General features: G+C 37.5%; 1 pseudogene; it reads right to left on the bottom strand.

Moving 5' to 3' along the window:
- Positions 1–3,563: 3,563 nt before the first annotated feature.
- LOC147369834 (hyaluronan mediated motility receptor pseudogene) lies at positions 3,564–11,355 on the bottom strand (annotated as a pseudogene).
- Positions 11,356–11,808: the final 453 nt, after the last annotated feature.

Below are 11,808 nucleotides of genomic sequence, written 5' to 3' on the forward strand. Positions count from 1 at the left end.
AAGATAAAGAGATGTCCAAATAATTATTTTTAATCTAGCATCATATAGTCACTATTGTATACACATAATATTGAAATGAATAAAAAGTACTTGTTCACTCAACAAGTATTCATTGAACACTACAGTGTTTGGTTGTCAAATCCCAGGAAACCTAAAGCATTTCTGTAACATTTCCTTCACACTAACAGGTATCTAGATTTCCCTTGGGGTCCCCTAAAGTCTCTGAATTGGTGGCTGTTTCAACTGCCATATTCCAGACCTAAAGTTACCCCTAGTGGGGTAACTAATCACCCTGCCTCACATTTCCTCATTCAAACCACCATTACTTCCTTCTCCCTAATGAATCCCCCAGATCTTAGTGTCAGACTGCACCAGATTTCCCAACCAGTGGTGCCATCTGCAGACTGACCTCATTCCTTCAAGCTTTTGGCACCCTGCTCAAATACTTTCTTGTATTTTCTATTCCTATCATTTTTATTTGTGATTCCACAATCCAATGAAACAATAAAACCAAAGCTTAATTTTCTCATATCAAATGAAATTAAGTGATTCCCATAAGCAGCTAGGGGTGCAAACCAGGGTCATAAACCAATCGTTCTGCATATCAACAGCACCTGGGAACCTTTTTTTTTTTTTTTTTAATTTCAGTATTCTGGTTCTACAGCGCAGACCAACTATGTACAATTTCAGGAATGGGGCCGAGTAACAGGTAATAAAGGAAGGAAGGCAGGCAGGCAAGAAGGAAAGAATACGTAAATGGATGGTAAATAAACAAGACAATTTCCTGAGGGATTGCAACAATAAGTTAGAGTTGAAAAAGCAGCTCTACTCTAGATGTTTTCATTACCAATAGTTCTCTTGCCTCTAAAATCTTTTTCTTTTAATTTTAAGTGAAAAAAATTTAATATCTCTGAAATCTCATTTCCCTCAAAGAGCCTGAAATCAACCACATAGAGACTTCTGATCTGTTGACTTTTCTCCCTTATATTCACATTTCCCTCCCTAATCAATTTAAATTCCAAATTTACCATGCTATTCACTCACTCACAGAAATGCTCAGATCACTCGTCCCACTCTTTCCCTGCTGTAATAGTGAACTGGTCTTACTCCATTTATCTGAACTATCCTTCTTGCTCAATGTAGGACTTTTTTCCTAACAGTTGACTGCTCTATCTCATTCATCACTAATGTCTCTTTCACTGGATTATTTCCATCATCAAAAAATTGTTATGATAATTCTGTTATGTTATAATTATGATAATAATAACAGGAAAAGCTCTTATTTTGCATTCCTTTTCAGTTAGCATCCCTTTAACTTCTCCTTTTCACAGCATACCTCTTTGAAATGCTGTCTCCACTATCTTTTCACTCTTTTTCAACCTACTCCAATCATCAAATCCATTCTTGTCAAGGTCAGTAATGACTTCTACATGAAAAAGTACAGGGCCAAATTTTAGTTCTTATATTATTCTACCTATTAGCTAGCATTTAATGTAGACAGTCACTTCTTTCTTGTAGAAATACTGTTATTTGATCTATAGCATTGATCAGTTTTTTAATTTCCTCCCACCTCACTCCTACTTCCTAGTTTAGTGTCCTCTTTCCTGAATGTTTATTTTCTTCCCAAATTCTAAATAACAGAGTGCACAAGGGTCTGTCCTTGGATATCTTATTTTCCCTATGTACACTCAATCTCTAGGTGACTTTAGTCTGTCTCATCATTTATATGCCATCTTTATGCTGATGACTCACAATTTAATTTCTTCGGCCTTGGCTTTCCTCTGAACTTAAGACTCCTATATCCCATCTGCCTCCTTAATTCAGCCTTGAATAGGAGCCTCAAATTAAACATGTCCAAAAACAAACTCTTGATGTTTCTCCCCTACTTTTTCCTCAATATCCTCTACCTCAATAAATGACGATAACATTCTTCCAATTCTCAGAATAAAAATCTGGCATTTACTTTTGAGCTCTCTCTTTGTCTTATACCCCAATCCAAAAGCAAATCTTGCTCTTACGCCCTTCAGAATCCATCCCACCCTGCTCCAACCATCCACTGGGGCCATTACCTCTCACCTGGGCCACCTCATGAGCCTTCTAATTAGCTCCCCTGTTTGACTCCTACATTCTTCATGTCATTTTTATCTCCACATATTAATCAGTGTGATTCTTATACAATACATGTCAAATTAACCATCACTTTCTCATGCTAAAGAGAAGTAAAAACCATTCTTTAGAAATTCAATTTAAAAGTTTTTCCTCGTTCGCAGATATCCTTCCTCCTGTGATTTTATTTTACAATCACTTTTCTCCAGGCTTAATAAACATTTTCCATTATCTGCTGCTGCTGCTGCCAAGTCGCTTCAGTCATGTCCAACTCTGTGTGACCCCGTAGATGGCAGCCCACTAGGCTCCTCTGTCCCTGGGATTCTCCAGGCAAGAATACTGGAGTGGGTTGCCATTTCCTTCTCCAATACAAGAAAGTGAAAAGTGAAAGTGAAGTTGCTCAGTTGTGCCCGACTCTTAGCGACCCCATGCATTGCAGCCTACCAGGCTCCTCCATCCATGGGATTTTCCAGGCAAGAGTACTGGGGTGGGGTGCCATTGCCTCTCCTTCCATTATCTGCACATGTCTCCAAACAATACTATTTCGGGGATTTTACACATGCTCTACCTTATGCCTGGAAGGCTCTTCTCCCAGATATCTCAGTGACATGTTTCCTCACTTAATTCATCTCTGCTGCAATATCATCTCCCCAGGGAGGTTTTATCTGAACACCATAACTAAAAGAACACTGTTCATGGCTCTCTATTCTCTTCCTATAGTTTTAAAACTTTATTTTATATTTTTCTTATTCTTTTATCCATACACATACTACTTGTATTACTTGTCTTTCCTCATGAAAGTCTTAAGTTTAAAGAGCAAGGACTTTGTCTATGTTTTCACTATAGTATTTGGGGAGTCTAAACCATACCTGGCACATACTGAATGTTTGCTGCTGCTAAGTCGCTTCCAGAGACGGCAGCCCACCAGGCTCTCCCATCCCTGGGATTCTCCAGGCAAAAACACTGGAGTGGGTTGCCATGTCCTTCTCCAGTGCGTGAAAGTGAAAAGTGAAAGCGAAGTTGCTCAGTTGTGTCCGCTAGAAATCTGCAAATTATTAACCAGTGGCTTTGGTAAGAGATAACTATGGAAAATAGCTTGCCTCTATTTCTTATTTGAACTGGATAAATGGATAATGGGTGGGACAGAATGAACATTATTAGGAGAATTAAAGTAGAGGCAAGAACAAGCCAAGGTATTTTAGCCTAGCATAAGAGGTTCAGACTAGAAAAGGTCTTCAGCATCAAACTAAAAAAAAACCTAAGGTTTCAGAATAGGGAAATGATAGTATGAGAATGATTTTTAAGACTACTGATTTGATGGGATGAGTGAGCAAAGCTGGAAAGCGTCAGAACATTTAGAATGGGGTAATAAGGGTGAGCATCAAGGAGGAAGTACTGACTATAGTAACTAGAATGTCAGAGAACACTGGTAAAAACGGTCAAACTTCCTTTCACAAATGTAAGGACAGGAAGTTAGTATTAAATAAGAGATTTAAAATATTATAAACACAAGAGTAATCAAAATAATAATAGTAAAAAATAATAAGAACAAAATAATCTTCAACAGGTTTTTCAGATGTTTACTTGCATGATTCTTGAAACTCCACTAAGAGCTCAGGAGCAGTTTGTATGCCTTCTTTTAATGGAGTTTTGGGAACAAAATTTTCTTTACTTTCATGAAGAAAAGCCTTTGAAGGATCAAAGCAATACCCAGAACTTTATTCAATTCCTCCTGAAGTTTTGCTTCACTTTGTTTTCTTTTAGTAAGCTGAGCACGGAGTTTTAACACCTCCGATTTGAGATTGCTATTTTCATCTTTCAATTTCACAACATGCTTGATTTTTTGCTTTAGATTCTGATGACCCAATAATTTAGCATATGAATCTCTTAGATTATTTAGTTGTTCCTGAGCCATACCATATTCATTCAACAAAGCCTGTTTCTCTGCTTCAAATGCATCCAGTTGTAGCTGAAAAGGCTTTGTTTTATTATATAATTCTTCATAGAGGAGACGCCACTTATTCATTTCCTCAGTTAATTCTGCTATTGAGTTTTCTTTTCCAGCTTTTCTTCCTCTTCCAGTTGTTTCTTGCAGTCTTTGCTTTGCTGCTTAACTTGGTTCTGCAAATCAGTTTTTCTTTTAAGAGAAGAAATTGTAATTTCTTTAATTTCTGCTGCTTTAAGTGCTGATTTGGTCTGCAGATCTAGAAGCATCCTTGCATATTCTTGATTTGAGTTCTCAGTTGCCAATATCTGATCTCGGACATCCTCTGCACTTTGCTCAGCCTTGGCCGGTTTTCCTTGAATGATTCGCTCTGCACCTTAAGATCTTCGAGCTCACATGCTTTACAGCTTTCACACTGAGCAGTAACAATTTCCAGGTTCTGCACTGTACTGTTACGTTTTTCTTGCAAAAGCAGGGTGGCCTGAGTATAAGCAGCATTACGTTCCTCCAGCTCGGCTTCTTTCCCTTTCAGCTTTTCTTCGAGGCGTTTTAGTTCTGCAGCTCTAGATTCTGCTTCCTCTTCCAGTTGCTTAAGCAGGTTTTCCGCTTGTTCCTCCTTTTGCTGCAATTTATCCAGCTCATCCAAGGCCTGCTTTAATTCTCCCTCAAAGACAGTTCTCTCTTTAATCATTTCTTCTTGAAAAGAACATAGCTTCTGCTGAAGACCAGAAGATAATTCCTTCTCTTGTTGCAGAAGTGAATCCATTTACAATATTTTTTGTTGTAGCTCTTCATGTTCTTCTTTTTCAAGAATAGACTTCTCTTTTAAGCTTTGTATCTCAGAATTTAGATTTTTGTCCCATTCTCTGTTCCTATTGATGAGGTCTTCTTTTTCTTCTTCAAGCACCTGGCATTTAGACTTCATGTCTTCTACTTGTTTAGACAATATATATTTTCCTCAAGAGCCTGCTTAAGGCTTAAAACTTAAGAAATAAGTTGTGCATCAGATCAAGTGGAAAAATACAAGCTAGATATTGCCCAGTTAGAAGAAAATCTGAAAGAGAAGAATCATGAAGTGAATGTTTAAATACACTTAAATGAAGTTTTGAGTAAACATTTACTGTAAGCCAGGCTTTTTTTTTTTTTTCTTGTCCTACCCTCCTGCAGAAAATAAGCAAATAGAAAATAAACTAACCAAAACAAAAGTCAGATAATTACATATGGTAATAAGTACCCTGAGGGAAATGCATACAATGATGTGTTTTAAGAAATTACATTCAGTTGGCCAGGGCAGGCATTTCTGGAGAAGTGCCATTTACCTTGATGCATATAGGCTAAGCAGAAGCCAACCACTGAGAAAGTCAGAAGTAAAACACTCTAGTAGAAGAAACTACATATATTAACATTCACGTGCTTAGTCACTCAGTTGTGTTCGACTCTGAAATCCTATGGACTGTTGCTCACCAGGTTCCTCTATGGGATTATCCAGGCAAGCGTATTAGAGTAGATTGCCATTTCCTCCACCAGTGAAAGTGGAGTTGCTCAGTTGTGTCTGACTCTTTGAGACCCCCATGGACTATAGCCTACCAGGCTCCTCCCTCCATGGGATTCTCCAGGCAAGAGTACTGGAGTGGGTTGCCATTTTCCTTCTCCAGGGGATCTTCCTGACCCAGGGATCAAACCTGGGTCTCCCACATTCCAGGCAGACACTTTAACCTCTGAGCCACCAGGGAAGCACCAGTAGGATCTTCCTAACCCAGGGATCATACCTGCGTCTCCTCTGGCTCCTGCATTGACAGTCAGATTCTTTATCACTGAGCTACCTGGGAAGCCACAAATATTAAGATCCTATATTAAAAGAAAAATCTAAATGCTCTGTAATTGACAGAGGGACTAAGACTACCACAGGGGAGGTATCGGAATGAACACAGGAGTAAATCAGTGAATCTAACAGCAGGGAAAGAGATGTCACTTGAGAGGGTTTGTGTAATTATCTGGGTCCATGGTAAGATTTAATTTTACCATGATGACTTTCTGCATTACCAATGCCCTACGACCTAAATATTACCCTGACTGTTTTCCCAACAAGAGTTACTTCCCCTGTACCACATGGGCTAAGCTATTCCACACTCATTCTAACCAGCACCACACACGTTGTAATTCTTCAAAAATACAAAATATATAGCTTGATTAGAGTATCTTGACATCTGTTTAAACAACATTATGAGAGTTTTTAAAAAATGATTATATCTGCTGCAAAGACAGAAAAATAAATTCTAGTTCCAGTTAACAGCTTACAGTTTTTATCGATACATTAGTGACTTCAAGTTTCTGCATCTCAGTTTTTTTTATCTGCATAATAATGGAGTTTGGCTAGATCACTCGTTGTCAAATTGTGTTCAGAGGAACTGACATAGAGGTCTCCTCAGGGAAGAGCTAACCAGAGCAAATGGACTTCTGGACATCAAACTCTAGTGTGAAAAAAGCATCCTTGAGTTAATTTTAGGAAATATTGGAGTCCCATGTAAGACTAAATTTTAAAATGTAAGTTTCTGTACACGTTGACAGATTTGTGATAAAATATAGTACAAATTTTAATAGTAGAACATGCTGTGAATATAGTGTTCACTATGAAATTATTTCAAATTTTCTTTGTATTTGAATATTTTCTTAAAATGTTGTCAAAAACGGGTTTCACTATAAAAAATTTTGTTACAGAATCTTTTGGACTTTATTTTAAAGCTTAATTAGCACTTATATCCTATGAATCAATGAAATTGTAATCTAGCCTTTGGATTTAAGGAACAATTTTTAACATGCTAGTAATACACCATATTTATATTGTAGAGAAATGATTAAATCTACATAATCTTTCGGAAGACTGTATGCAGCTTTTTAAGTTAATTAATTTCTTTTAATTGGAGGATAATTACAATATCATGGTGGTTTTTGCCATACATCAACATGAATCAGCCACACGTGTGTAGGTGTCCCCCCATCCTGAACCCCTTCCCACCTCCCTCCCCACTCCATCCCTCTGGGTTGTCCCAGAGCACTGGCTTTGAGTGCCCTGCTTCATGCATTGAACTGGCACTGTTCATCTATTTTACATATGGCAACATACATGTTTCAATGTTATTCTCTCAAATCATCCCACCCTAGCCTTCTCCCACAGAGTCCAAAAGTCTGTTCTCTACATTTATGTCTCTTTTGCTGCCTTGTACATAGAATTGTCATTACTGTCTTTCTAAATTTAGAAGACTGTATGCAGCTTGGAGGCAGAGGTACTCATTTCTTTCCATGCTTCTAGGTACTAGAACAGAGACAAGCTCATTAGAGGCTCATAAATATGCAGGTGTGAGGGAGATTTTTAACGAACTAATAAAGAGATGGCATAATAGCTCAGTACTTATTTTGCTAAATAATTTCATTTTATTTTATTAAGTGATAAAGCCTTCAAAATTAATTTGTATATTTGAGTTTACATGGTTGCTTTTGTACAGGTATAATATTCCTTTGTTTCCTTTCTTTGGCATATATTAAAAAATAATACAAAGCAAAGAGAATAAAAAAGTCTGAGTTCAGTAAAAAGTACTTACCAAAAAAGGCCCTGTGTGCTTTTTAAGCCACCATTCCAGCAAGGGACAAAACTAACTGGCATCATAGCATCCCAAACACTGCAGTAATTAGCAAACCCCTCTCTCCCCCATGCCCAGTGAAGGGACAGCTTTTTTCCTTTCCTTTTTCAAAACAGTATAAGATTTCACTCGGCCTCACAATGGAGTAGGAAATGGAAACCCACTCCAGTTTTCTTGCATGGAGAACCCCATGAATAGAGGAGCCTGGTAGGCTACAGTCCATGTGGTTGCAAAGAGCTGGACATGACTGAGTGACTGAGCATGCACATAACCTTACAACGTCAATCCTTTGAAGATGGAATTGAGGTTGTCTACTTTTGAACCTTTATTGCAAACAACTGATTTCCTTGTGTTCACTCGGCACAGAGATTGGGACATCAACTCCTTTATGGGTGTCTCTTAAGCACATTTTAGAGGAACCACTTACTGTCAAAGTTATCAAAACAAAACAAGCAATTAATGAAAACCTGATGTTCCAATAGTCATACAGGAGAAAACAAATAATAAAACATACAAAGGAGTGTCACGCTTGGCTCACAGGTTGTGACAATAAGCAGTCAGATATTTCAATTAACGTTGACTACATTTCATAATGATGGCAGCAGGAGGTTATGAACAGTTTCATTTGTGCTCTGCTGACATATTAGCAAGTAAGTACTTCTCCCCAAATGTAAATGTTTTCCACTAAGTGACTAAACATGCAGAGAATTTTACTTGTGATCAAACGGAATTTTTCTCCCAAACTTTAATAAATTTTAAATGGTATGTGTTCATTTTCCTTGTTAATCACAGTCATGTGCACACTGATGCTGATGAAAATCTAATTCACTCAAATTAGGACTGAGTGGTGTATTTCCAAATGTCTTCACTAATGAGAAGGTAGTCCACTGAGAGAGCAAATAAAGCAGAGTCTCAAACAACCAGCTGGGAAGGTTATGCCCTGAATCACTATGGTTGAGAAGTCATTCCTTAGTGTGTTCCAATAAGAAAATAAAGAATGACAAACCGAATGCTTATTTTGTACCAGGAATTGTAATGAATGTTTCACCTGCTTAATCTCATATACTCTTGACCATTTATGGAAGGAGATAATTTGATCTTAATTTCAAAGATGACAAAACTGAGGACTGCTGAGGTAAATTGTTCAAGGTCACCCAGCTGGTAAGTAACAAAGCTGACTCAGCCCAGTTCTGTTTGATTCTAAGGCATAAATGCTTAACCACCAATTTGATGGCCCCTGTTCAATCATGCCTCACTGTAGCGCAGCACCCTGACTAGATTGTAGGAAACTAATTTTCACCCAGAGCTCTTTTGTTTGCATAACAGTTCTAGTCTGTGGATACAGAATATCAATGTGTCAACTCTTACAGGCATGTCCTTTCTGAATTCTCTTCTCAGCATAGTGAAAGTGAAAATTGAAATGTTAAAAAAAGAAAAAAAATCAAATCAAAGTTACCACAACTTTACAGAGTATATTTTGACAAAGAATATATATGTTTTGAAAATTAAGTATAAAAATATGTAATGACCAGTAGAAATAAAAGATAGGAAATTAAGTAACCTTCCCTTTTAAATTTATTTTTCATTTGCCAATAAAAGTGAGGACATAACACTAATTAACCAATCAGTTAACATTCTTTATTTACAACCTTTAAAAGAATAAAGGGCTTTGCAATACTATGATCAGTACTATTACTTAACAAATATTTTCTATTTTTACATGTAAAATATGAATAGCTCATTAATATCCTGAGGTATTATTAACTTATATATATCAAGGAAACATTTTCCCAAAGTACTTTGTTCTCTCTTTTTTTCCTACAAATACATCAAAAAACACATGACTTTATTTAAATTTAAAAGAATGATGTCATTGTTTGAGTATGCCCAGTATCTATTTTTCCCTTCTGCTAAGTAGTACCTTGATTTTCTTCTGGTGGGTCCCCCTAACTCATGCTCAGACAATGTGATTAAAGGGGTCTGAGACTAGTCCAAGGACTGAGAGATTAGCATATGGCCAGTCAGAGCTACATATCATGATTTAAATGTGGCCAAATGACCTGATATAGGCCAAGCAACTCAAGCCTAGAATTTTTATTGTTGTTTTTTGAATTGGGAAATAGAATATCTTTCAAAGAGGGTTACTAAGCTGGGAAAATGTGAGCCTGAATATCCTGGTGGTCCTTCACCTACTTTATAGGACAGCTTGCCAGAGACTAAGGTCAACTTCTAGGACAGCAGATCCACGAAAAGGAACAGAAAGATTCTTGGAGACATTTTCCAACACCTGGAGCCAACTGTGCCACAAGCTTGGATCTTTCCAGGCAGATATTCATTTCCTAGGCTTCTAAATTCCTTATGTTGTGTAATTTGTGTGAGCTGGGTTTTTATGACTTATGCCCCAAAGAGTCTTGCTAGTATAGTTTGACCCAAAAGAAAGAAAAATATTCACCAAGATGCTACAACACACAAAATTGAGAGGGTTACTTATTTCAGACTAAAACTAGCCTTCCTATAGGATTTCTCTTCTCTATGATATAAGGCAATTAGGTAAAGTGTGGAAGTTTTATGAAACGGACTTTTAGGCTTAGTCCTCAGAATTGCTACATAAACCCAATATAACACAGCTAAATATATTCACTTATTCTAGAGTTAGGGGTGCTGCAGTCCATGGGGTCACAAAGAGTCAGACATGACTGAGTGACTGAACTGAACTGATTCTAGAGTTAACACCAAAAATTCTATAAATTCTTTTTGATTGCAAAAGTAAAGAATTATTAACTTAAAAGCTTTCTTACAAAACAAGGAGATAACTGTCAAGTAAGAGACAATACATAAAGGTAAAGTTGAATCAACAGACCTGGTTCTAAGCCCCTGTGACTTTTCCCTTTCTGCTTATCAATTTCCTCATCTATATGTAAAATGAAGATGATAAAATATTCTCTGTAGTAATAAAGCTCCTCAGTTTTATTGATAACACTACAGAGTATTTATCCGTGGTTAACTGGAAGACATGACCCACATAAATAGTGAAGCTTTATTGTCTGGATTTATTTAAAGCCTATTTCACAACAGAAGGCTGACTTTATTTCATAAACAAATCAGTTTTTACCATCTCAACAGAAACATGTTATGACATTTTTCAAGGCATTTTACTTGTATAACTCATGCTTCCTTATTTTCCCAGACACTTGAGGCAGAATAAAAGGGAGAAAACTAAGCATATCTATCTCCTATGTGTTGGCAACCATGCCATTTCTGAGGATCTAGAAAGAGATTCCCAGATCCCAACCCTGAAGTTGAATACTAGTATTTCTTCAATGGTCCCTACCATATTCTTATAGGGTATTAAATTGTCTTCCGTAAATGTTATTGGCTGTTCACCTCTATGCCCTGCCACACATGACCTTCTTCTGTTGTCCTGCTGATATTGTCACTTCACATGTGCTTTAGCAGAGTTTGAACTGGCCATGCCCGTTATCCCCAAATGACTTTAGCTACAGTCTGGGAAACTAAATGCCAAAAGGCATCCCATTGACCATCACAGGATGCCTGTCTGAGCGTTTCAGGAAAAACTATGAAGAAAAACACTTGAGTTCACTGCCATACACAAATCCCCACCATTCTCATACCTCCTGCTGTGTGGCTGCCAGAACAAAGTGCCATGCTCATACACTGACATTAATTAGCAAATGTAACCAAGGATGATTGTAATTAAGCACACAATTATGAACATTTCAACTTTAATCCCCAGAAAATTACTTCATGAACTATGTTATGAGCCTGGCTCAAAGAAAATAGGTATGACTACTTTTAAGTCATATTTGGAGCTTCCCAGGTGGTGCTAGTGGTAAAGAATCCATCTGCCAATGGAGGAGATATGAGACCCAAGTTTGATCCTTGGGTGGGAAAGATCTCCTGGAGAAGAACATGGCAACCCACTCCAGTATTCTTGCCTGGAGAATATCATGGACAGAGGAGTTTGGTGGGCTACAGTCCATGCGGTCGCACAGAGTTGGACATGACTGAAGCGATTTAGCATGCATATAAGTTGCATTTAATAGTCATTTGCCAACAATCCAAGCAGCCAGCTTACATATGCAGAATTCTGATTATGTA

The sequence above is a fragment of the Bos grunniens genome, chromosome 7, assembly GCF_055505025.1.
Source record: "Bos grunniens cultivar Pamir isolate PY7600 chromosome 7, Bosgru_T2T1.0, whole genome shotgun sequence".
NCBI classification, from domain to species: domain Eukaryota; kingdom Metazoa; phylum Chordata; class Mammalia; order Artiodactyla; family Bovidae; genus Bos; species Bos grunniens.